Genomic DNA, 27,944 nt, shown 5'->3' with positions numbered 1-27,944 from the left:
TTCATAGACCTATGGAGTGTTCTGTGTTAACATATTTAAAATGAAAACTTCTTGATGTTAAACCCAGAATAAAAAGTATTTTGAAAAGTTGAGCCTATATGAATATATTTTTGAACTGAAAAGTCACATATATTAATACAAAGACCCTGAGTATATAATATACTTTATTCCTAGTCTAAGCAATTTTTCTACTATGAAGCATGGCTATTGGTATTTAAGAATAACTCATGTGCATTATTATACATTTAAATGCAGTATTACCCAAGATAATGGTTTAAATTTAGGTAATTAGGGGCGCCTGGATGGCTCAGTGATTGAAGCCTCCGCCTTCGGCTCAGGTCAGGGTCTCAGGGTCCTGGGATAGAGTCCCGCATCAGGCTCTCTGCTCGGCGGGGAGACTGCTACCCCCTCTCTCTCTGCCTGCCTCTCTGCCTACTTGTGATCTCTCTTTCTGTCAAATAAATAAATATTAAAAAAAATAAATTTAGGTAATTAAAGATTTGACTTGTACACACACACACACACACACACACACACACTTTAATTAAGGACATATACTTGTACATATATACTTAAATTGTTAGTATGAGTCTCACATTTTCATGAGTCATTTATCTGACTTCAGTATTATAGAAACAGAAGTTTCTAATTCTTATAAGAAATGCTCAGATTTTATTAATGAGTCTAATAGGCCAATTAACAAAAAGAAACAAGTAAACCAAGCTTTTTAGTTATTTTTAGTTATTTATTATTATAAATTGTGTACTAACTGATATGAAGTGGAACAGAAATCTAAATACACTTTCCAGACTTATTAGAAAGTGTATGTTGTTTGTACTCATTAAAGGGATCTTGGATTATGTTACAAATTATTTAAAGCAAACTGAAGTAAAAGTCTGAATCCAGTGCTAATGGGGAAATCATTGAACTTTCTGTTCCAGCCAGTGGCAATTTGCCTGTATATGAACAGCCAAGAAGCTGTATCCTGCTTTGCAGCTTGTACAGTATAGAGAAATAGCCTTCTGTCTCTTTGAGGAAGAAGCCTTGAGAAGCAGCAGCCTTGCGAGTATCAAGTACCTGATTCCAAACTCAACCATCTCGTCTACCTATATTTCTGTGAACACATATTCACTAACAAACTATTGTTTAAGTAAAACAGGTTTGTCTTTTGTTTGATCACCTATCATCTAGGGAACTGAGGCCTGTGTTTATGCAATAATTTGCAGTATTGTGAATACTAGAATGTCCCTAGGCAAGTTTTTGCATTAATGTAATAATAAAACAATGCTCAGGTTAATTGCTTTTATTGAGCTGGTCTTGAATTATAGCAGGCATATAAAATTATAGCAGATGTGATTCTAGGATCCCAGGGAAAACCCATTTCCCAGAAGAACATCACTACAATTACAAAGGTGCAAATACCTGTCCTGATATTTTAATGTTTGGAAAGTACATACAGATACAGATTTAATAATTAGATATCTCTGGGAATAATGAGCCACTTCAAATTACACTAAATGCCAACAGCAGCTATTGGATTGCTTTTGGAGAACTGGGGGAAAGAGAGAGTACTGGGTGCCTCACAGGAAACTAGGAAAATACAGGACAAAAGGAATGCAGAAAAGAGCTTTTGAGAGACAATATAAATTTAAAACTTTGACTAAGAGTTATACAAAATTGTGCATATTTCCAGAATTTTAAAGCATATTGACAGTTTGTTATATTTACTTTAGATCCCATTTTAAATAGTGAAAATTAAAGTTGAGGTTCTATCTTTCCCTTTCTAGGGTATGTGCTGCTGCTTCTCTCTGCAGGCAATCCCTGTAGTGTTTCTGTGTATCCAGTCCATATTTCCAAGCTTTCATTACATAAGTATGTGTCTGAAACAAATGTATAGTCATTGTCCCATTTATTTAAAAATTTACATAACTGATTTCATATACAAATAACTTCCTACAACTTGCTTTTTTCACTCAAGATATTTTAGAGCTGTAACCATTTTAACTGCTGCGTAATGTCATCTGTTTGAATGCATCGCAAAGTGTTCATCCATCCCTCTCCCATGGACATTTAGATTATTTTCAGATCTTCACCATTACAAGTCAATATTCCTTCAAAAAAAAAAAGATTTTATTTATTTATTTATTTATTTATTTATTTGAGGGAGAGAGGGTGAGAGAGAGCATGAGAGGGAAGAAGGTCAGAGGGAGAATCACACTTCCCCAGGAGCTGGGATCCTGATGCGGGACTCTGTCCCGGGACTCCGGGATCATGATCTGAGCTGAAGGCAGCCACTTAGCCAACTGAGCGCACCCAGGTGCCCACAAGTCAACATTCATGTTCATGGGTGCTTAAGCTTTTGTGGGAAAGCCTCTCTAAGGAGTTGTTAGGTATTAGGGTATCCCCACTAGTCACTTTTCTAGTCACTAGTCACTGGGAAAGTTTCTATTCTATAACTGTTTCATGGAGGGATGCCTACTTAGATAGATACAAACATAAAAATGCTTAAAATCATACTCTTCTCTTTCATTTATTCTTCTCCTACCCCCTTAAGCCCCCATGTTGCATCACCACTTCCTCGTATCAGGGAGATCATATGATACTTGTCTTTCTTTTTTTTTTTTTTTTTTTTAAGATTTTATTCATTTATTTGACAGACAGAAATCACAAGTAGGCGGAGAGGCAGGCAGAGAGAGAGAGAGGAGGAAGCAGGCTCCCCGCTGAGCAGAGAGCCCGATGCGGGGCTCGATCCCAGAACCCTGGGATCATGACCCGAGCCGAAGGCAGAGGCTTTAACCCACTGAGCCACCCAGGCGCCCCGATACTTGTCTTTCTCCGCTTGACTTATTTCGCTAAGCATGATACGCTCTAGTTCCATTCACGTTGTCTCAAATGGCAAGATTTCATTTCTTTTGATGGCTGCATAGTATTCCATTGGCGATTCACAAATCTGTACCCCTGGGGATAAAAATATATGTTCAAAAAAAAAAACCCCAAAAAACAAAAAAAAACAAAACTATACACTTTTGAATCCCCTCATGCAAACTGCATTTCTAATAATACAAGATTTTTTGTTTTTTTTTTTAACCTTTATAGTTTCTTTAGTGTAATATATTTACTCAAATTTTCAGTTTCTTCTTGAGGTCAAATTTAATGGTTTTCTCTTTTGCTAGGAAGTCATCCTTCTTGAGAGGTTTACAAGTTTGTCATTGTTCTTGAGAGGTCTATAAAATTACAGAATTACATACAAATTTTAATTATTTGCATTTTCCTTTGTCTAAGGTTCCATTCTCCTTTCTAAATTCATTTATATGCTTGCCTCTTTTTTCTTTTTCTTTAAGATTTATTTATATATTTTAGAGAGAGAGAGAGAGAGAATGTGAGCAGGGGAAAGGGCACAGGGAGAGGGAGAGAGAGAATCCTAAGCAGATTCTCTACCAAGTACGGAGGCTGCCATGGGACAGATCTCATGACTGAGAAATCATGACCTGAGCACAAACTATGAGTCGACACTCAACCAACTGAGCCACCCAGGCACCCACTTCTGTTTTTTCTGATCAGATTAACCACTAATCTTCATATTTTCAAAGAACCAGCTTTGGATTTTCATTTTTTTCATTAAAAGTTAACTTGAGGGTGGCTCAGTGGGTTAAGCCTCTGCCTTTGGCTCAGGTCATGATCTCATCGTCCCGGGATGAGCCCCACATTGGGCTCTCTGCTCAGCGGGGAGCCTGCTTCCCCCTCTCTTGCCTGCTGCTCTACTTCTGATCTCTTTCTCTCTCTCTGTCAAATAAATAAATAAATAAATGAACAAAAATCTTTAAAAAAAATTAACTTGAGTATTCCTCATTAATTTCATCTTTATAATTTTTAAAATTTGTTAAATTTGTTAAAATTTGTTTTTATAATTTTGTTGGTGAGTACCAAATTATTTTAGTTTTCATCTCAATAATGTTTTTGTTGTGCCTCATTAGTTTTGGTATGTATTTGGTAAATATTTATTGAACACTTGCTGTGTTCACTAATTTAGGAACACATAAACACAAAATTCTTGCCATAAACGTGCTTACATTCTAGTAAAGTTTGCATTCCTCTTTATGTGCTATGTAGTTTTTTGTTCCACATTTTGTTTGATCTTTTTTATGCAAGGCTCTCGATAAGAGCAAGTGCTAATATCTGAGTACTTGAGGGTTTTTCTTTTAAAACTTTGTTTCTGGGGTGCCGGGGTGGTGCAGTCAGTTAAGCGTCTAAGTCTTGGTTTCAGCTCAGGTTCTGGTCTCAGGGTGAGATCCAGCCCCAAGTCAGGCTTTGTGCTCAGCATGGAGTCTGCTTGAAGTTTCTCTCTCTCTCCATCTGCCTTTCCCATACCCCTAAAATGAATAAATCAATTAAAAAAAATCTTTGTTTCTAACTTAATTGGATTTTATTCTGACAACAAGGCTTTCTTTAGAGCCAAACAAATCAATTTGGTAAATATATGCTGTATATTTTTTATTGTCAAGATCTGTATCATTCTGAAATAAACCTATTGGAGGCTTTTATTTTAATAGTATACATATAAAATTCCTTTTCCATTTTGAATGTTTTTGCTTTATATAGTTAATTACTTGTGTTTTTAAATTTAAGTTTTATTTTTTCAGTGTTCCAAGATTCATTGTTTATGCAGCACACCCAGTGCTCCATGTAATACATGCCCTCCTTAATACCCACCACCAGGCTCACCCAATTCCCCACCCCCCTCCCCTCTAAAACCCTCAGTGTATTTCTCAGAGTTCACAGTCTTTCATGGTTCTTCTCCCCCTCCAACTTCCCCAATTCATTTTTCCTTTCCTTCTCCTAATGTCCTCCATGTTATTCCTTCTGCTCCACAAGTAAGTTAGCTTAATAACTTAATTGTTTTGTACATATTAATTTATAACTATTGTATTTTCTTTGTTAAGTTGTAGAAGAACTTCTATTTTGATATATCTGTTTGTATCCTGTTTATTGCTTTTAACTTTAAATTTCATCCTGTTGATATTCCCATTTTTGTTTGCCTTTGCCTGGTATTTTTTTCTTTTCTTTTCCTAACTTGATTTTTTCCACCATAACTTTATGGTAAGTGTATTTCTTTGAAGCAACAAATAGCCTGTTTTTTTTTTTCTATTGAGAAATAAATGGTGTACATTGCTGTGTATGTTTAAGGTGTATCACATGATGGTTTGTGAAATGATTACCACATAGGTTATGTATCCTATATTGTAGAATGATTACCACAACAGGCTTAGAGCCTAGTTGACATCCATTATATATCTCATATAAATACAATAAAAAGAAAAGAAAAAAAATCTCCTAGTCATGAGAACTCTTAGGATCTCTCTTCATGTTTTTTTGTTGTTGTTGTTGTTTTAACTCAGTCCGATTAATGATAGATTTTAGTGTTCACATTTAGTGTAATGCCCGATTTGCTTGGTTTATTCCTTCTGCCTTCATGTCTGTGATTTATAGTTTTTGTTAAGCTCTTCTGTTCTTTTTCATTTCTTTTCCCCTGGGTTGAGAAAGTTGCAGTCTACTTCCTTTATTTCCCTCTTCCAATGTTATATGGATCATATATTTCTTTATCCATATTTTCCTGTATTTTTAATTTATATTGTAGTAGAAATAATTTTTCTATGGTATAGGGCTTTGGCTTGGAATGCATTTTTGATTTTTTAGTGTCAGAAGTTTATAAGACCCAGACTGCTCTAGCCTCAATTATAGTATAATCCATAATAGTCTTTACTCACTGTGGATCAGAAGTTTCCTTGTGCATCTTAGATTGGTCCACTGTGCTTTCCAGAGGGTGCTTATTCATAATTTTAGCACTCTCCCATGCTCAGGGCTAGCTAATGCCTAAGTGCCTTCTCTCTACTTCCTTCCATACACCATGATATCAAATGGATTTTAGTGGCTTTTACCACCTCCTTATTTGTGGGGATGTCTTATCACCTAGTTTTGTTGTTGATGTCTCAAAGATCCATGGCTCTTTGTTTTTGCTCTACTAGTTGCTCTCTTTTTATGAAAGGTCTTGAGAGATTCATAAACCAAGTCCTCACTGCCAAAATCGTTCACAGTGCCTCCTCTTTGATTTACTTTTTTTGATAGAAAAATCTGGCTTCTCTGTGAAGAGACAGTAAGGAGAGTAATAAGAGGTATTGTAATAACACTGACAAGAAAGTGTGGTGGCATGGTATTGAGAAGTGGGTCACATTCTGAAATCTCTGCTAGTGTGTTCTTATTGTTTTTTAATTCAAGGCCACGTTTTCTTCTACAGCTATTCTGTTTCATTGGAAATTTGTTCTGTGATTCTTTTGCCTGATGGCCTTTTGTAGATGTGATTTTTCCTTGTTGGCTCATTACAGCTCAGGTCTGGCCATGCAGTATTTGCAACTGTGGGAGCTGCAGAGGTGGTGGAATGTGGAAGAGGGGTTTCTGTCTCTGTAGCCTGCTATTGTAGAGACAGGCAGCCTGTCAGTTGTTTGTTGAGGCATCTGGCACATCCACTTTGTTGTTTCTGTGCTCTCCAAACCTGAACTGCAAGAAAAATTTTGTTCTCACAGTCATTCTTTATTGGTCTTTCCAGGGTCAGGAACACTTTCCACATTCATAAAATGCTAATGGCAACTTTACCTTGGGAACTCTCATTGCTTTTCATTCTTTGTCTTTGGCCTGGCACTTGGATAGAGCCATACTAGTTCCGTGTGCCAGAATGAGTTCAAAGTCTGCAAACCTATAGATTCCAGGAGGCATTTGGCCAGGAAAGAGAAATAGCTTAAAGTTCAGAGTCACTATGCTAAAAGAATTTGCTCTTGGAAATGCTCTTTCTATGCCAAATATCTTTAAAATTGTCAGAACTTGATTAATCTTATCTTAATATACATGTGGATTCAGTATATTTAGTTAATAGATTGCCCTTATTGTAAGTTGTCAAATATATTGATAAAACTATGAAGACCATAAAAGAATTATTCTACTTTAGGAAGAAAATATAATATTATTTTTTAATCTAAATTTTTCTCGAACTTTTTGCTTTTCAAGATTATTTGGAAATAGAAAGAAATATAACAGGGTTCTTGTTCTCTGGGTGTTTATAGTCTGTTTAAAAAATGGCATATAGGGGCACCTGGGTGGCTCAGTGGGTTAAGCCTCTGCCTTTGGCTCAGGTCAAGATCCCAGGGTCCTGGGATTGAGCCCCGCGGGCTTTCAGCGGAGAGCCTGCTTCCCCCTCTCTCTCTGCCTGCCTCTCTGCTTGCTTGTGATCTCTGTGTGTCAAATAAATAAATAAATAAAATCTTTTAAAAAATGGCGTATATTCATTATTTTTTATCTCAATTTTTCTTGAACTTTTTGCTTTTCAAGATTGTTTGGAAATAGAAGGAAACATATGACAGGGTTCTTGTTCTCTGGGTATTTACAGTCTGTTTAAAGAATGGCATATATCAATTTTAAAAAGAAAGAAAAGGAAAGAAAGAAAAGAGTATCTCATTTAAGGCAGTGCAGTTCCATCTGTGCTTTGTGGACAAGTGCCATAGAAATTCAGAGGAAATACAGACTTCTGGCAGCAGTTACCTTAAGTTTAGAAATTGGGAAGTTCTTCATATTTCATGTTGATATGGCTAACCAATGGTAAGTTAAGTTTTATTCTACAAACATCTATTCATTAAAACTATGCGCCAGGCCCTGAGGATTCAACAAAGGCAGCAACACTGATACTCCTTGCCGGGAATTAATGATTTAGGAGGCTCTACTCAGGATGGCATCCATCTTGGACTGATTCTGTTTTTGAGCTTTGTGATAGATTTAGTTCCCCACCAACAACATACATATGTATACGGTTTGACCAATCAGTCAAAAACAATGTCCCTAATGGCTTGTGCTTCCAAGGAGATCAGCAGATGCAGTGACACTGCAGTTAAGCTTTGGAAAGTTCCTATGAACATGATAAAAACCTAAATTTCTCAGTGTTTGTCTGTTCTGGATATAGAGATGGAACTTGCACTTATTCATTTCTAATGCTGATCTCATTAGAGAGTATGTGAAAAATGTAAAACCATACATTTTTACTTAAAAATTATGATTCATGCTTCACTGGTGCTGAAACATTTTGTTTAGATGCAACTCAATTATCTTTCAACTGAGTCATTTTCAACACTTATTTTAAGCAATTGATTTTCAGTAATAATTCATTAATCTTTGTGATGTTAAAATCATTAGCAATAATAAAATCTTTGTACAGAGTGGTCTGAGCAATATATAATTTCATTATGGAGCTAAGTGACATGCACCCTTTTTGGCTATTCATGATAAGAAAGCATAAAGACAAATAAGTGTTTTTTTTTTCTTTTTTTAAAGATAAATTAATTCTGTCTTTTTTATTCTGTTTAAGAATTCACGCTTATCCTCCTTCAGTTTTGAATAAATATAACAAGAAAGGTCACTGAACTAATATTAGACACTGTGGTATTAAATCCTGGAGAAAAGTTGTATAAAAAGGAAATTTATTTCATATTTTAGTTCCAATCATGAAAACATAATACTGATGCTTCTAAATAGGTTTGTGAAATGTTTTTCAGTAACCCAGGGGCTGTTTTGAGGCCTTGGCCATGGTCTGTAAAAATTAAAGTCTGAAAAATCCAGATATTATTTTCAGTGAAATAAAAATCTATTCACTAATGTAGTGATTTGTCTTACTCATGGCTCATATTAAGGTATGGAATAAAATCTACAAAAGCCTGTGACATTACTCAATGTCTGAATGGCTAATGATTTTGAAAAGTATCATAAATACTTTCAAAATGACAAAGCATTAAAAAAAGTCCTATTCAACTTGAAATTATTCAGTGAATTCTTGACAAAGGGGCCTTTGGCCACTTCAGATTCATAATGTCTTAAGTATAATATTAAGTATGTGCATATCTAGAACACTAGAATTCTTTAAAAAAATGTCAAGAATTCAAAACTTTTTATTTCTACGACAGTTTCATGGTTGCCATGGCTTCAACAGAAGTATTAAAGTATTCAAAATTTTTTCCAGCAGTCTGAGACTTTTCGGTATTGTTGCTAGAATGGAACCAGGGGCTCTCAGTGGCTATAGGAGCTTTGTTACTCTCACCAGAGCACAAAGCTAGTGAAGGTCATGTCTGAATTTATTTACAGAATCCTATCTGCAACAGATTAACTGTTGAATATTTATACACAGAACATGTTAGGAATTCAGGAAAGATTTCTCTGCGGCTTACCTTAGAATTCACGTTTTCTTTAATTTGGTCAATTTTAAAATCCCAAAGTATAATGCGTAGATATTTGCTTCCAGAAGACTATACTGACTGCCCTCTTTCTTGGGCCTCACTGTATCATAACCCCTGTGCCACTGGATGAACTTCCAATACCCCTGACTCATCAGAAAGCTCCTTCAGGCAAGCAGCCATGTCACATTTGTCTTTGTACTTTCACTGCCGGGTCAGTGCCTGCATCATAGTGAGGGAAAACATGCCTATGGGATTAATCAATCCCAGGTTTAAATTCAAGAGAGACAACAAACTGATGAGGAAGGCAAGTAAGATAATCTTTTGTGTGATTACATAGTGTATCAGCTTACTTAGATGTACAAGTTACTTATCATCCATTTCCTCTTTACAACTCTTTTTCTTCTCTTTATAGACTACAGTTTTCTACCAAAGTTCTTGTAAAAACACAGAATGAATGAAGATCCCCAGGGGCCAGAAGCTTGGTCTGAAGGGATTGTCATAGTTGCAATATTTTTATGGTTTGTATTTTTTTTTTTAAGATTTTATTTATTTATTTATTTGACAGAGAGAGAGATCACAAGTAGGCGGAGAGTCAGGCAGAAAGAGAGAGAGAGAAGCAGGCTCCCGCCGAGCAAAGAGCCCGATGCGGGGCTCGATCCCAGGACCCTGAGATCATGACCTGAGCCGAAGGCAGCGGCTTAATCCACTGAGCCACCCAGGCGCCCCTATGTTTTGTATTTTTAAAATGTGAAATTTCCTGGGGCGCCTGGGTGGTTCAGTGGGTTAAGCCCCTGCCTCCCGCTCAGGTCATGATCTTGGGATCCTGGGATCAAGTCCTGCATTGGGCTGCCTGCTTGGTGGGGAGCCTGCTTTCCCCTCTCTATCTCTGCCTGCCTCTCTGCCCACTTGTGATCCCAGTCTGTCAAATAAATAAATAAAATCTTTAAAAAAATAATAAAATAAAAATGTGAAATTTCCCATTATCCATCTGTATTTTATTATAAGCTATATATAAACACATTTATAAACATAATCTCCTATATTTATTTGATTATAAGTATGATTTTTTTCTCTAAATCTTTAAATTAGATAGGGTATATTCATTTTATTTATCCTATGGATTTTTTTTTTTAAGATTTTATTTATTTATTTGACAGAGAGAAATCACAAGTAGATGGAGAGGCAGGCAGAGAGAGAGAGAGGGAAGCAGGCTCCCTGCTGAGCAGAGAGCCCGATGCGGGACTCGATCCCAGGACCCTGAGATCATGACCTGAGCCGAAGGCAGCGGCTTAACCCACTGAGCCACCCAGGCGCTCCTATCCTATGGATTTTTATAGCTTCTGATGATAAATGTGACATCAAGATATCTCTCTTCAACAATAGGCCATTTCTGGAAACACAGCCCACTTTTCAACTATGAGCATCTTGATTTCTTCCCCACATAACACTTCTGTGAGCTCAAATTTGTTCTGAAATAATATATTAAAATTTTAAATGATAATAAATTTAGATTTCTTGATTGATCAATCATGATCAGAAATATTATCCTCTTAGAGAATACAGAAAATATTAAAAATATTACACAACAGAGGGAAAAACAGTGTATTCTTTCTATTGCCATTTACTAAAATGATTCCTTCATTCTTTACCTCATCCATTTATCACATTATCAGCCATCTAAGGTGTTTATGACTCTTGAGGAAAGACAGGCAAGAAAATGACTTATCACAGTCTAAAATAGAATGTCCGTGCTGTAACAGAGATGAAATTCCTAGTGTGGGAGTGCATGGAGAGGTGAACATAGAGATGTAGAATGGGGAAGCTATTTTGGAGGAAGGTGTGTATACATGCAGCTAATTGGAGTGCCAGGATTTAAAGTTTGGTATAAGAAAATCACCACCAGTCTGCTAGTAGAAGACTACCAAACTGGTTTATTGCAGCCAATAAAGAATATGAGATTAGAATGAAATGTCTACTGTATGTGGACCCTAATATGAAAAATAGAATATTGGGGAGCTTGCACAACCCTCAGCAGAGCAGTCCAAGATTTAGCTGCCTGGGCTCCTTTTATTTATTTGTTATTTGTTACTTTTATTTTTATTTTTAACTGGGCTCCATACCTTGCATGGAGCCCAGCATGGGGTATGAACTCACCACCCTGAGATCAAGACCTAAGCTGAGATCAAGAGTTGGATGCTCAACTTAATGAGCCACCCAGCGGCCCCTGGGCTCCTTTTAAAGAAGTTTTATTATTCCATACTAATTATTCCATTCCTCAGATTTGTGCACTTAATCTTAAAGGTGTAGACCTTGACTGGAAGAACTCAGAAACTAAAAGATAAATATTGGTAAAATGGTGTAATGATCCCATCAAGATTTTGAAATAATTGAATAGATTATAATTATCTAATAGACATTGTTCCTGATGTTGTAGTTATGCCTGACCTTACTGACATGAACGTCCATTTATTCCTCATGACATTCAGGGCAACAGTACCAACAGATTCTTCTGTGTTGTTCAATGGGGATCCTTAGGGGAAACACCTTTGGCCCTTTTTAGGGTTATCCTTAATAACCAGAGATAAATATAAATGGAATAGGTTGAACTTTGAAATAATAAAGAATTATAATAGCACATTTTGTAGTATTTTAGAGGTTATAGTTTTTATACAGAAGTCTATGTAAATGGCCATTGGTTTATATTTCACTGACAATCAAGTGATTATTTCATAGTCATCCAGTTAACAGGCCACACATCTTGATCTTACTCTTTCACTCCTTTAGTTACAGTTGTTTCTGCTGAGATAAGGTGACTGCCGGTCAGGGATGCTCTAGTCTACAGGGAATTTCTACCCTGGGTTGATTTAGATGCCATTTCATGTCCTTGAGCCTCTAAGAATCCTCGATTCTGTGATTAAAAATTTCAACTCGGGCAGAAGCCTGTGGACTGTGCAGGAAAGTTTGGTCGATTTGGAGAATGCTCCCTCTGCAAAGCAGTAGAACTTGGACGTAGGCTGTCTATACAAAGTTAAGGAGGAAGATAACATAACTTAGGAATTTGTCCCTTGTAAGTTATATAGTAGTGGAATTAAACATAATTCACATTTTAAATCTCAGTTAATGATTAAAATAAGGCCCAAAGCCTCATTTGTGAAGACATTAAAAAATTGAATATATTTTAATCTCATGGTGTTGACCCATTATAACTCTTCTTTCGATTCCAAACTTCTGGAATAATTTTTTTTCACACATAAACACACAAGCATATTTTGATAACTCTGCTCAAAACTTATACTCTATCCTTGACTTATTATGATTCTTTCATTCAAATGTAGAAAAAAACCTATTGTAACTATTGTACCATAATCACTGAGGAATTGTCTACTTCTATTAATTTTTCAGGGCTTACTTTTGCAGGCTTCTCTAACCAGTGACTACAAGGACAGTGACTCCAAGGACAATTGCCAGCTGCTATTTGAATGAGTTTAGCACTGTCCTTAATCAAATGACTAAAAGGCACTGTTTTAGCCAATAAACACTGTGAATCTCAAGGGCTTCATTCTTCTAAAACTCACAGTTTACATGGCAACCATTTGAAGAAGAGGCTCTGGAAGGGAAAAATATATAAATGTTTGTAGAGTAATTTAAATACTATTAATTGTGAACTATTAATGTTTTTTCTTCTTAGTCTTTCATTCTTTTCCCTGTGTGTTCACCATACACTTTTATTCCACTGTCATAGAATAGTTAGTGCTATGGACTGAATGTTTGTGTTCCCACTCCCAACACACACAAATTTTATATGTTGAAATCCTAACCCCTAAAGGAGGTGGTATTATTAGGTCTTTGGGAGGTGATTGAGTTATGAAGGTGGAGCCCCACAAATGGGATTAGTGTCTTGTAATAGATTGCCCCACAAAACTCTCTGGTTTTTCAGATTTTCCAGAGAAAGTTTGGCACTCTACCACCCAGAAGAGGTTACCATGCTGGCACTCTGGTCTTGGACTTGCAGTATCCAGAACTGTGAGAAATAAATTTCTGTTGCTTAATAGCTACCCAGTGTGGGTGTTTTTGCTACAACAGCCTGAGTAGCTAAGACAACTAGTAATCATTAATTCTGGAAGCAACTGGGATGGGGGAGGTGATGAAAAGTGTTACTAATTTATAGTTTTCTTTTTATTAAAAACACAAATTTAAGGCATTTGTGAAACACTTTGTAGGAAAATTAGATAAGCCCATACACTCATTTCTGGAGCTCCAGAAGAAAAACTCTTACTGGTAAAACCAACTTTTTGTTTTATTCCTGATAAATCTCTTCAGCAATTCATACAACCCATGGCCAGAATGTTGGGAGCCTAATCATGACCAAAGCAAAATTCTTATGCCCCTCTCATTTTTAGCCCCACATTGCTGTTGCTCTCCCAAATATCCCCCAAAGTCTAAATAAAGGTTGGATAATAGGGTACAAGGCCTGAAAGCTTCCTCAGAAATTATTGGAAAACCAATGTGCTGGCAAATGCATCTGTCTATATCTATTTCTAAAGTACTAAATCCAATTTTGGAGCCTCCGAATGAAAATGCTCTATTTCTGGTACAGGCTGAGAACATCTCTGATGAAAGCTTACTCCAAAGGAACATCGTACTGAATGCTGGATAACAATATCTGGCTAGATAATAGATGAAATTATTTCCCCAGCCCATTCATTCAAAGTTTCTTTTAAAAATTAGTTTCCTACACTCTGGACACAAAACTTTGTGAAGCTTTATGATAATTAGGATAGTACCTTATAGGGTTGTTCATGTAAGGGTATTTTTTGGAGGAAAAATCTAGTATGGTTAAAATTTCTTTTATGTTGAGATTGGAAAAGAAAACATAGGTTGAGGGGAAACTAGATGTGACTGGCAAAATGACATGTCCGCCATAGAAGGACTTTAATATATTTTAGGCTTTTTCAGTCTACATTTTTTCCCTAGAAACTTAGATTAAACCTTATAGCTCAACACAAAAGATAAATAAAATGCAGAAGAAAATATGCCCTTTCTATTTCTGTGACAAAAATTAAATATTTTTGTCCACAAAACATGGTTTCTCGGGGCACGTGGGTGGCTCAGTGGGTTAAGCCTCTGCCTTCGGCTCAGGTCATGATCCCAGGGTCCTGGGATGGAGCCCCATGTCAGGCTTTCTGCTCAGCGGGGAGCCTGCTTCCCGCCCCCTCTGTCTGCCTCTCTGCCTACTTGTGATTTCTCTCTCTGTGTGTTAAATAAATAAACAAATAAATAAATAAAAACATGGTTTCTCACTGAAAGGAAATATCCCAAGGAGTCCATGTATCCTTTTAATTAATTCGATAATTTAAGAAAAAATTATTGTCCCCCCAAATCTTTGTGACTAACATCAGTGGCTATAGCATGATAATTTAAATCAGTCAGGGAAATTTTCTTAGAACCTGCCTTGATATAAAACCTCTTGTCAGGAAGCAAATACCTGGCATTATACATCTGGCTCAGGAGGCTGAGATACTGTATTATCAACCTAGAGACCCAAGGAAATTTTAATTCTTTAATGTGTTATCTGAATATAACACACTATTATATATCTAAGTCTATTTAAAATAAAGGGACCTGAAATCCCAGAGATATGTATTTAGCATGTTGGAGATTGCATTCTGAAAGGCTGGCTTTTGTGACAAAGCAGGACTGACTTGGAGAAAATTGAGACAGCTTATTCAGTGGAAGACAGAGTGAAAATTTCAGTGGCTAGGATGGTAACTGGTCTTCCCCTCTTTCCCTCCCTTTCTTTCTTCTCTGCTTTTCCTACCATTCCCGACTGCCCTGCCTTATTCCAGAAAAGACTGAAATATTTGACAATGACCATAAAGCATGCATTCTGTAAGAAAAATATAGTCCACATACTTTCAACAAACCCTTTTGAGGGCTGTATCAGTCAGGGTCCCAGTAGGAAAGAAATAGCACACTCCAAAGGGCAACTGAAAAAACTTGAGTAAAGGGGATGGTTATAAAGTGTAGGTAGGGCTGCAGGAATCAATCAAGAATGGTGAAATACCCAAGGACAGGCTGGCAAATAGCAGGAAGCTATTATCCTCTTTATGCTTGAAAGGACAAGGAAAAGGTAGATATTACAGGAAGCCAAAGAGTGACAAGGCAAGAGAAAACTACTGCCAAACCTTGGACCACCAAGCAAAATACAGAGAAAAAATACCCTGAATTCTGTGCCCTCTTTTACCATCTCTCCTTCTACTGGTGTCTCCCATCCAAAACCCAACGAGAAAGCTGAATGTAATAGACCCTGGCTGAAGCCAGAGCACAGAGCAGGATAGTGAAGACTGCAGAACTGATCTGAAAAGGCAAAGGATATCCAGTGCAAGTATGTGCCAGGCAATATATTAAACTTAGCATCTTTTTCTTTCCCTGAGATAATCTATATAATGTAGTAGATTAAGAGATTATAAGGGGAATGGATTTCTAGTTTCAGGAAAGAATTTACAAAATTTCCCCACAGAAGTATCCACACCATCTCCATCACCTCATTTCCATTGTCTGGTCCACCTATTTTAAATGGGCATGAATCTACCTCACTCCCTGACTCTACTCTAGCCAGTCACAGTGACTAGTAACTCCCATCCTAACAGACCCAATAGCCATTTCTCTATTTCTTCATGATATTGGACACGACTGACTATTTCCACCTTCTCAAAATACTCTCCTTTCTTGTCTTTTGTGACACTTCACCCTTTCTTCATACTTCACATCCATTTCTTCTCATGCCCTTTGGCTAATGTCTCCTTTCTAATTGATTTCTAAAGAACGTAGGAAGTAGAGTTTTGTCTTTGGTCTTCTTCTCTTCCCTAGATGGTATTTTCTGGTTTGGTGCTTTCAGCACTCTCTAATTCATATCTTTATCCAAGAACTTTTCCTGAGAATTCTAATGCCTGGCACCCACACGTGGATGTCTGATAGACATATCACACACACACACACACACACACACACACACACACACACAGGCATATTCAATACCAGCATCTTGAGTTTATTCTCTAAACTTGTACCACCCTCAATTTTCTCATCTCCCTAAAAGATACTGCCATTGCTCAAGCCAAATTCTTACAAATCTTAGTTTTTCACTTTTTTCCCTTATGCATTGGCAAGTCCTGTCAATTTTACCTCTAGAACAATTTTTGAATTTACTTACTTCCTTAGGCTTCATTTGCCCGGAACATCGACCAAGCTGCCATTCTTTCCAACTGTATGACTGCATTATCCTCCAACTGATCTCCCTACTTCCATTCATTCCCTTGGAGTCTATGTTCTACAAAACTGCCAGAGTGCTCATTTAAAAATATTCATCAGAAAACCAGCTTTTCCCACTCAGACCTTTCATAGACTAAGATGCAAATTCCTTGCTCCAGCCCAGAAGACCCAATGATTGTGCTTTTTGCTATCACTTTAACCTAGTCTTTAACCATTCTTTTTGCTGGTGACTTCCCAGGCACAATAGTTTCTGTTCTACCAAAAAAATCAAACTCTTCTACTGTGCTTGGTATCATGTCTGCTAGAAAAGCTCATTAATTAATCATCAGCTGAAATTTCACCTTGACTATGAAACTTTTTTCCTTCCCTCTGAGTCAGGGTTAGTTAATCTATCTTTCGTACTCCCACTACACTCTGTTCTGACCTAGAGGCAAAGAGCATCTTTAGTCACTCTTTCATACAAAGTTTTTTTTTACTCTAGAACAGAATATGCTCACCAAACAGGTGTTGTATTTATGAAAGAACCTTACAGATATTTTGTGAGAAGAAAAAGCTGAAATGAAATGCCCAAGATAGTTGTTTTCAGTGATGTGTAACATTATATAGAAGAGATAGAACATTTGTTTCCTTTTAGGACACTCCTGGGTTTAATGTGTAGAAGTTGGAAAAGGAGGTTTTGTTCAATTTAAGAAACTTCTAAAGATTAGAACTCTACAGCTATAACTGGAAGAGTATGTGAAATTAGACTGACTCACCAAAAATACCCAGGAGAACAGACTGGCTGACTGCAGATTCGTAGGGAAGAGATTCCTGCATGGGGTGTGAGGTTTTTTGTTGTTGTTCTGTTTGTTTGTTTGTTTACCACTACATTCTATATGGCCTGTATCACCCTCAGCTTCTGTGTTTTTATAAATTACAAAAGTTGCTTTCAACTTCTTAAATCTACTCTTACTTCAATTTCCAAGCCTATTTCCTATATACTCATCTGTATACTCATGTAACAGCTTTTTTGCCTCTTGATAATTCTCAATTCCTTTTTTTTTTTTTTTTTTTTTTTTTTTGAGGGGCGAGAGGGGCAGAGGGAGAGAGAGAGACTCTTAAGCAGGCTCCATGTCCAGTGAAGCCTTATATGGGGCTTGATTCTGACCCTGAGATCATGACCTGAGCTGAAGTCAAGAGTTGGACACCTAAGTGACTGAGCTACCTGGCATCCAGTAATTCTCAATTCTTGCCTAGTTATATGATTTTAGGTGCATGGTTTTATTTCCTGCTAAACTGATTGAGTATTTATTGGCAGAGAAGCAGCATGTATATCAAGCAGTTCAGTATATAGTCTCCAAAACCAATCTGCCTCAGTTTGAATCATGCCTTTATCACTCACCAGATCTGGAAGCTATTACTACTTCTACTGCTACATCACACCTTATGTTTTTTGTACTCATTAATTACATCTAAGGTGTTATTAAGCTCTAAATCTGTTATTTGCTTGTATTTCATATGGTTCTACCTACTTAATTAATCCAGTTTAACCTTGGCCTATTTCTTTCATGGTACTTTTTCCCCCTTTATTTTATTTATTATTTCTTTTCAGTGTTCCAGAATTCATTATTTATGCACCACACCCAGTGTTCCATGCAATACATGCCCTCTATAATACCCACTACCAGGCTCACCCAACCTCCCATCACCTCCCCTCCAAAACCCTCAGTTTGGTTCTCAGACTCCACAGTCTCTCGTGGTTAATCTCCCCCTCCAATTTCCCCCAACTCCCTTCTCCTCTCCATCTCCCCAGGTCCTCGTATTATTCCTTATGCTCCACAAGTAAGTGAAACCATATGATAATTGACTCTCTCTGCTTGACTTATTTCATTCAGCATAATCTCTTCTAGTCCCATCCATGTTGATACAAAAGTTGGGTATTCATCCTTTCTGATGGAGGCATAATACTCCATAGTGTATATGGGCCATACCTTCTTTATCTATTCATCCGTTGAAGGGCATCTTGGTTCTCCCCATGGTTTGGCGACTGTGGCCATTGCTGCTATAAACATTGGTGTACACATGGCCCTTCTTTTCACTACATCTGTATCTTTGGGGTAAATACCCAGGAGTGCAATGGCAGGGTCATAGGGAAGTTCTATTTTTAATTTCTTGAGGAATCTCCACACTGTTCTCCAAAGTGGCTGTACCAACTTGCATTCCCACCAACAGTAGAAGAGGGTTCCGCTTTCTCCACATCCCCTCCAACACATGTTGTTTCCTGTCTTGCTAATTTTGGCCATTCTAACTGGTGTAAGGTGATATCTCAATGTGGTTTTAATTTGAATCTCCCTGAGGCCTAGTGATGATGAACATTTTTTCATGTGTCTGATAGCCATTTGTATGTCTTCATTGGAGAAGTGTCTGTTCATATCTTCTGCCCATTTTTTGATATGATTGTCTGTTTTGTGTGTGTTGAGTTTGAGGAGTTCTTTATAGATCCTGGATATCAACCTTTTGTCTGTACGGTCATTTGCAAATATCTTCTCCCATTCTGTGAGTTGCCTCTTTGTTTTCTTGACTGTTTCCTTTGCTGTGCAGAAGCTTTTGATTTTGATGAAGTCCCAAAAGTTTATTTTTGCTTTTGTTTCCTTTGCCTTTAAAGACATACCTTGAAAGAAGTTGCTGTGGCTGATATCAAAGAGATTACTGCCTACATTCTCCTCTAGGATTCTGATGGATTCCTGTCTCACGTTGAGGTCTTTTATCCATTTTGAGTTTATCTTTGTGTACGGTGTAAGAGAATGGTCGAGTTTCATTCTTCTACATATAGCTGTCCAGTTTTCCCAGCACCATTTATTGAAGAGACTGTCTTTTTTCCACTGTATATTTTTTCCTATTTTGTCGAAGATTATTTGCCCATACAGTTGAGGATCCATATCTGGGCTCTCTACTCTGTTCACCTGGTCTATGTGTCTGTTTTTATGCCAGTACCATGCTGTCTTGGTGATCACAGCTTTGTAGAAAAGCTTAAAATCAGGCAACATGATGCCCCCAGTTTTATTTTTCTTTTTCAACATTTTTTCATGGTACATTAAAAAAAAATTCATCATTTCTTTACAAAGAATAATTCATATTGTTTGTAGAAATGTATTTTAAATAATAAATATATATTTCAGAGTGACTTCTAATGATTGAATAACATTACATTATCTATATATACTATAATTTGTTGCATAAATCATTTAAAATTAAGTATGATTTCAGTTTCTATTACTATAAATGGTAAATATCTTTCTTCAAACACATTTGCATATTTACCCCTCAATTTAAGTAGGATCAAGACATAGAAGTGAATTTCTGTGTTCAAAGACATGTACTTTGTAAGGCAATATATATTTCAGTTACTCTCCAGAAAGTTTCATGGCTTCTAATAGCATATTTTCTCATTTGATTCCTAATGTTGTTGTAACTAAAAGTAGTTTCCTCTTCTATTTATGTGTCACTATTTGTTTAGTAAATTAATTTTCAGTCTTCTATGTCAGTTCCAGGACACATTAATTTATTTCAAGATACTTCAGCCATTTCTCTAATTTTCCATCATATGTTTTTTAGGTGCATGATTTTTCTATGATAATTACTTAGTGCATCTTTAATTTCTTCTAACATATTAAAATGTTTAATACATTGGTTTTTATTTTCTAATCTACAAGGAATAATTTAATTAGGAATCTTATTACTTATCCACATATTTAAGAAGGAAGAAGGGTATAATTTACTCATTAGTGCTATACTGATTTTTTTCTCTGTAGAAATAGCTTTGAGCTATTCTGTATATCAAAGCATTTATATTAATAGCTATCTATCACTGAACTATATTCATAATTATAAATTTTGTGTCTGTTTTGGCTATTTAGATCTCATCTAGAACATTAAAATCAATATACAATGTGATTTTTAAGAAATCAAGTGATGAAATTCTTCTCATTTACAAGTAAGTCTTATTATTTTATATAGTATTTTCAATGTGAGTCTCTAGGTTTTCTGCCTGTTATAATCCCAAATCACTGTTGGATTTGGCAATCCTCAATACAAAATCTAAAAGGTGATATCCACTTTTTTTTTAGAATTTTAGAGTTATTTTTTGGTCTGGGATATAGACTTGAGGGTCATTTAATTGCACTTTTTTTTTTTAATTTTTTATTTTTTATAAACATATATTTTTATCCCCAGGGGTACAGGTCTGTGAATCACCAGGTTTACACACTTCACAGCACTCACCAAATCACATACCCTCCCCAATGTCCATAATCCCACCCCCTTCTCCCAAACCCCCTCCCCCCGGCAACCCTCAGTTTGTTTTGTGAGATTAAGAGTCACTTATGGTTTGTCTCCCTCCCAATCCCAGCTTGTTTCATTTATTCTTCTTCTACCCACTTAAGCCTCCATGTTGCATCACCACTTCCTCATATCAGGGAGATCATATGATAGTTGTCTTTCTCTGCTTGACTTATTTCGCTAAGCATGATACGCTCTAGTTCCATCCATGTTGTTGCAAATGGCAAGATTTCATTTCTTTTGATGGCTGCATAGTATTCCATTGTGTATATATACCACATCTTCTTGATCCATTCATCTGTTGATGGACATCTAGGTTCTTTCCATAGTTTGGCTATTGTGGACATTGCTGCTATAAACATTCGGGTGCATGTGTCCCTTTGGATCACTACATTTGTATCTTTAGGGTAAATACCCAATAGTGCAATTGCTGGGTCATAGGGCAGTTCTATTTTCAACATTTTGAGGAACCTCCATGCTGTTTTCCAGAGTGGCTGCACCAGCTTGCATTCCCACCAACAGTGTAGGAGGGTTCCCCTTTCTCCGCATCCTCGCCAGCATCTGTCATTTCCTGACTTGTTGATTTTAGCCATTCTGACTGGTGTGAGGTGATATCTCATTGTGGTTTTGATTTGTATTTCCCTGATGCCAAGTGATATGGAGCACTTTTTCATGTGTCTGTTCGCCATCTGGATGTCTTCTTTGCAGAAATGTCTGTTCATGTCTTCTGCCCATTTCTTGATTGGATTATTTGTTCTTTGGGTGTTGAGTTTGCTAAGTTCTTTATAGATTCTGGACACTAGTCCTTTATCTGATATGTCGTTTGCAAATATCTTCTCCCATTCTGTCAGTTGTCTTTTGATTTTGTTAACTGTTTCCTTTGCTGTGCAAAAGCTTTTGATCTTGATGAAATCCCAGTAGTTCATTTTTTCCCTTGCTTCCCTTGCCTTTTGCGATATCCACTTTTTAAAAAAAGATCTTTATTATTTATTTCTCAGAGAGCAAGAGATAGAGAGCACAAGCAGGCAGAGTGGCAGGCAGAGGCAGAGAGAGAAGCAGGCTCCCCACTGAGCAAGGAGCCCGATGTGGGACTCAATCTCAGGACTCTGGGATCATGACCCAAGCCAAAGGCAGCTGCTTAACTGACTGAGCCACCCAGGCGACCCAGTGATACCAATTTTTAACATGAAAGTGAATTTCTAGTTTAGATTTAAAAAAAAAATGTTATGACATCCTTGAGTTTATTTTAAATACAACTGAGATTATATATAACCTTAGCTGGGAGTCAGTTTCATACCTTTCTATTTGTTGATGTTTGTGGAAAACAAAATAGAAATTACTAATCCTGTTGAAATTCAGATATATTGAATTTCTTGTTCTTTATCTGACTGGACAATCCAAAATTTGGAGGCAAATTTTGATTATATGTAAGTCTTTGAAAAATCCACATTGATTTTTGCAAATCTGGAAGGCTGTTAAATGGTTGTTGGGTGGAATAAGTGACATTTGTCCCTTTTCTTGCCTTGACCATACCAGATCTTATTTTCTTAATATTTTAAATTCAACTATAAAATCAAAATCACCTCTAGGCATATGCCAATTAAAGCTTTTAAAAGCATCTTTAGAATTAAAAAATTATTCTCAAGGACTGTGTAATTCATAATTTTGACTTATGGTATCATTTGATCTTTCTCTTGATTTTCACTTTGACATTTTTATTTTTGTTCCATTTTGATTATTCAAATTTCTGAATTCATTTGAATGGACAAAAATGGTGTTTCCTTAAACCATATTTTTCAATAAAGAAAAGGCATTGAATATACTAAGAGACAAAATTTTTATATTTTCACAAACAATTATAATCAGACATATGCTCAACAAACACTTGTTGAATTCTTACTATGTACCAGGTGTCGTGGAGCCTAGAAATGAAATAAATTTCTTTCTTTTAAGAGACTGAGAATGAAGAGAGAAAAATAATTGTGATAAGATATAATAACTCCTCTAGGCAAATATCTTAAGGTGCAATTGCCGCCTGGTGAGTATCTAATTCAGCATGAGGGCTCAGAGTGCAGTTGAGCTTAGCCACAAATGTGCATGTGGTATAAAGGTATGTAGAGTGATACCACTGCACAAAAGACAAGATTTCAGTTCTGAAAGATCCTGTATGATATTATATTTCTTTCCTCCTGGAGTTGAAGGGTAGCCAGTAAGGATGCTAAGCAGTGAAATGATGTGATACAGTTTGTGCATTTGGATGTCACTCTGGAAAAGGGAGAAGGATGGATGGAGAGAGAGCTAAGACATTGTAGATTCAGTCAAGAACTGTCAATGAGTGAGCTGTAGAAATGAACTTTGAGAGCAGGTCTGAGAAGTATTAAGGGAATAGTAAAGTTAGTACTCAGTGACTCATTGATTGTAGGAGATCCTGGTAAGAAATGAGATAAGAATGATGTTCAGATTTCTTGCTTGGGCAACTGGATAAATGATAAGATATATTCTGAAATAGGAAACAAAGAAGAGAGGAGATTAGTAGGCATGATGACAAGTTCAGCTTAAACATGCTGAGTTTGAGATACCAGTGATACATTCAATGGAGGTGTTGTGTAGGAAGTTAGGAACATGGATTTGACAGTCAAAAAAAAATTGAGGCAAAAGATCAGATTCCAAAGGTATAGATGATATTATGATCAATATTTCGGTGGTATTTGAAACCACACATGGGGAAGAAATGGCCAAGAAGAGAGGGAGGGTATGAAGAAAAGAGTGCTGAGAAGGAAGCCCAGATGGTGCCAGCCTTTAGGATTGGGTAAAGGAATAGAATTTGCAAAGCAGTCTTTAAAGGAGTCCCTAAAGAGATAGGAAGACTATTATCAGAAAGTGATTTCATAGAATTAAAAGCTAAGAACTGCAGATTATACATGGAATTGGATATATTGGAGGTAATGGCTAGGTTGGTAAGAACAACTGCAGTGGAATAGTAGGGACTGGATACTGAATAGACTGGACCTCAGAGGTGATATAGAAGAAACAAGTTGTAATGAACAATTTCTTCAAGATATCTATGTACCATTGAAGGCTCCCTGCATCCTGAAGATCACAAATTGGTAATGTTACCAAACTGCAGGTTTAAAAGATTTTTTTTTTTTTAGAATTTATTCTCATTCTTGAAGGCTAGGAGTAGAGAAATATGGTAGGCAATTGGTGACATATACCCATCAAAAAGATGACTGTAAAGAAGTTGAGGGCATTGATGTTTTAGATACTAAATTAAAAGAAGCAGGAAACAATAACCTAATATTGGTATAAATGTCCCTGTCCTCAAATTAGGCTAGGACAAGGTGAAATCACATTATTTGAGTTCCAGATCTATGCCTTAGACAGGAAGGCTGTTAAAATTTAATTTTATACACAGCCTTCGGTAAATGCACAAATTCTCAAAAGGAATGAGAAGTGCTTGCTCTCCGTGTTTCAAGGACACCACTACAGTTGAAAGCATAAAAGATCTATGATGTGCTTGCTGAATGATTAAAATGTGTTCTTCTCTACTCTTGTGTCTTATCCAGAGAAGCAAACTATTCAGTGTGACTTGGGGGTTCTCCACCTTAGTGTTAAATGGGAAGCCCCATCTGTTAGCACATAAATGTCAAGGCAAACATGTCAGATATCTCTGTGTGTATAAGAGGAGTCACTATGTATAAGCTATGTGGTTCTGGGGCTTTTGTCAAAACATAAGACTCTGAGATTGAACAGCAGGCACGGGTTTCAACACATTAGCATTTCACTGAGAGAGGAAGAATAAAACCTACATGAGCTACACCAGTAATCCAACTATGTGTTCAGACTGATGAAAACAAACTACAGGACAATAGGCAAGCAGCCAATAAACAATTTAAGACTGGGAAACCATCTGAATAACTGAAGGTAGCTGGCAAATTAATGCAGTGATGCCATTTCAGCAGGATTACACTGATAGGTTAGGAAAGATCTCTCTGCTGCATAAGACAGATGCGGCCAAACCTGGATTTGAGATAAAAATCTTCTTCATCTTTTTCTTTATATTTTTCTTCAATTTGAATAAAAACCCTGGTATCTTTCTTTACCCCAGAATTCTATGAATTCTATAACAAGCTTTGTTATACTTGTTAAGTAACTCCAGGGAAAAGGGAAAAGGGAGCATTCATTAGTGCTGAAAAAAAAAATCTATCATCTATTTAAGTGAAAATGTGCAATATAATGAAAGCCAAGTGATTAAAAATTACTATGATATATGATATCCTCATTTGGTTACTTGCACAATTATAGATGTAATCTGATACTTACAATTCTGAGTTTTTTTTAAGCTCACAAATTATAGATGACTTGTCTGGTTTAAATTATCGAGTATCCCTACAGTATAACAATAGTAGTTGTTACCAGTAAGCCTTTTATGGCTCACAATACGAAAAATATTATACCACAGACTAAATAGGCAAGGAGTTACAAGATCATATGAAATAAAAATTTAGAAGCTGAAAAAATATATATAGCTGTAGGTTGTTGTAGTTATGTGTAGGATGTTCATCCTACACATCCACAGCCATCCACTGCCATCCACAGCCATGTAGAAAATAGCTTGAGATGGAGAGGAAACTAAAAGAAAATTTCTTTAGGGACCTAATAGAAAACTCCAGTCAATACATTAAAGCTAACATAGTGATTCCCGTTAAGAGCACTTATCTTATTTGTACATAATTGTATATTTCTCTCAGTCAGCAGAGAAAATTAGAAGTACTAAAAACAAAGTAAATATGTCTATTGAGAAGGCATTACATTTTAATAGAAAAATAGGGAGCAAGGCATGGTTGGGAGTGGGGAATGGAGATGAATAATTCACACAGATCTAGTTTATAAGAATTCTTGAGATTAAGAGGAGTGAAGTGTAATGTTACATCTACTGAATACCAGATGGGGGATCTGAAACACAGTATTTTATGAGACCTCTCTTTAAGCCCTGGCTTGTTGACTTCCTGGCAGTGTGATTTTATGGGCAAGAAGAGATTTAAGCATCTTATGCTCCCATCCATAAAGTGACGGTACCAAAGCTACATTTCACTGACTACAAGTAGCACTTTGTTTAAATTTTACCACCCTTGAAATAGAGAAGTTTTTCAACTGATGGCATCGTGTCATTGCAGTGAGCCAGGCAGTTTCTGTGACAGTGGACTGTCTGCCTATACACAAACTTGGTTCCTGCTGTCATGGTTAGACAACTACAAGCCATTACTGATTCAGTCAACAAACAACTGAAGGATCAAATAAGGAAGAGGCATTTGTCTTGGTTGTTGTCTGAAACCTTTTATTGGCATCTTCTTACAAGATCAAAATAGCACCAACATCAAAACTTGCAAAATGGGTGTCAGTGTCTAGGAAGAAAATCCTTAAGACAGAAGAAGGGCACTCGTCTGTGACATGCTGCCTCACCCATGCTCATGGTGGCACAGAGGAGATACTGGATGGAAAAACAGAGGCATCTATCATGAAGAGTTGAAAAGTGATTCAAAGGAGTCAAGCCAATCATGAAGGTAATTGAAAGAATACTGTATATAGCCTACTTACTTGACCTTCTTATCCTTTTTAAGTATGCTCAGGACTATGTATATGATAGAAATTTATACCTTAATAAATCTAAAGAAACCCTTTGGATAAAAATCACAAGAGATAAATAATTGTTAGTTTAATTGGCAATTTATTGTTTCTTAGTGCTACATGAAGTAGTGATGTCTTAATCATGCCATCATTCATTTAACTAATATTTTGTCAATGGATATAAATGTCCACCTACTTCCTCTCATAAACAATGTTACAGTGAATTCTTGCATCTTCATTTTTTTGTACAGACTTGTTTAGTTTTTCCTTACAGTAAATTTATACATATGAAATTGATTCATCAAAAGGCCTGTAAGCTCATTTTGTATTTGGGAATACAGTGAAGTTTTTTTCTCCAGAAAGGTCATATTAAATTTTGCTGGCTCAGCAGTATATTATAGAAATAGAAATAATTTCACAGACTGATCTTAGTTAAAACATTAAACTGAAATAGATTTAGTATTGAAGCCTCGTGGATCTAATGTAGAGTAGTTGGAATTGTCCACCTTGGCTAGACTAGTAGCAAATGGTTAGAGCTTTCTCATGGGGGTGCTATTGGCATTTTGGACAGGACTCTTTCGTGTTGTGGGACTAATCTGTGCCCTTTCGGAATATTCTGACTATCAAGGGCTCTGCAGTGATAGTGTGACAAAGAAAACACTTCCATAACATTTCAAAATGCCTCCTAGGTCAAGGGAACTGGGTTAAATAAAAACATTGTTCCAAGACAAAACAGGTAGTGGGAAGACCTTATGGAATTTAAATTAATACAAGATCTGTTTCTCTCGGTGTGCTTCTAGAGCAGATTCATTCTACTTTTGGTTATTTCACTGTGGGATATTCAATGCTTAACTACAAAGTTGTTTTTGTTTTTGTTTTTTTTCTAATCATCTAGAAATGCAGCTTTGCAATCACGAAGGATAGGAATGCCTAGAACTTGTAAAGTATTGTAGTGCTCTTTTAAAATCTTTAGATATATGTTTGTTGTAGAGAATGAATTTTTAAAATTTTAAATGTAAAAGAAACTGTGATCATCACAATGTAAATTGTGTAGGTGGGTCATTTGTTATTCATTTTGTTTTTGTTTTTGTTTTGATGTTGAAAAAAACCTCAGATGGCTCCCAGGTCTTATTTTCACCATTTGCCTGCTCAAAATGAATAGGGCTTCTGCCATTAAATGCATTTTATTAAATGTCCATGTGATCCAAAGCCTCCCACAATATGAATGTTCTTTGACCACACTCTCATCGTATCTGGTTAATAATAATAGAGTAGTTGTCAATAGTACAGCTCTAAAATCAAACTGCCTTGGTTCAGACATTGTTTAGTCATTCCGTGCTTCACTTTCTGTATCTGAAAGTTTCAAGGATAGCACTAGAATTCCTTCCAAGAACTGTCAAGAATTAAACCTGTGCTTGACACATAGAAAGCACTTTACATGTTTATCGCTTTCATTATTAT

General features: G+C 36.4%; 1 long non-coding RNA gene across 4 annotated transcripts in view; it reads left to right on the top strand.

Moving 5' to 3' along the window:
* The window catches only part of LOC131824966 (uncharacterized), a 192,667-nt gene that overhangs the window by 149,646 nt on the left and 15,077 nt on the right, over positions 1-27,944 (top strand). For 3 of the 4 annotated variants that reach the window (XR_009351062.1, XR_009351061.1, XR_009351063.1), the window contains 2 exons: positions 20,435-20,511; positions 26,033-26,419. This is a non-coding gene — a long non-coding RNA (uncharacterized LOC131824966). The remainder of the gene's footprint in view (positions 1-20,434; positions 20,512-26,032; positions 26,420-27,944) is intronic. The other variant, XR_009351064.1, reaches the window with a different exon arrangement.

This window comes from Mustela lutreola, chromosome 2 (assembly GCF_030435805.1).
Source record: "Mustela lutreola isolate mMusLut2 chromosome 2, mMusLut2.pri, whole genome shotgun sequence".
NCBI classification, from domain to species: Eukaryota; Metazoa; Chordata; class Mammalia; order Carnivora; family Mustelidae; genus Mustela; species Mustela lutreola.
The sequence above is the reverse complement of the archived record's forward strand: the minus strand, read 5'-3'. Positions and strand labels throughout refer to the sequence as shown.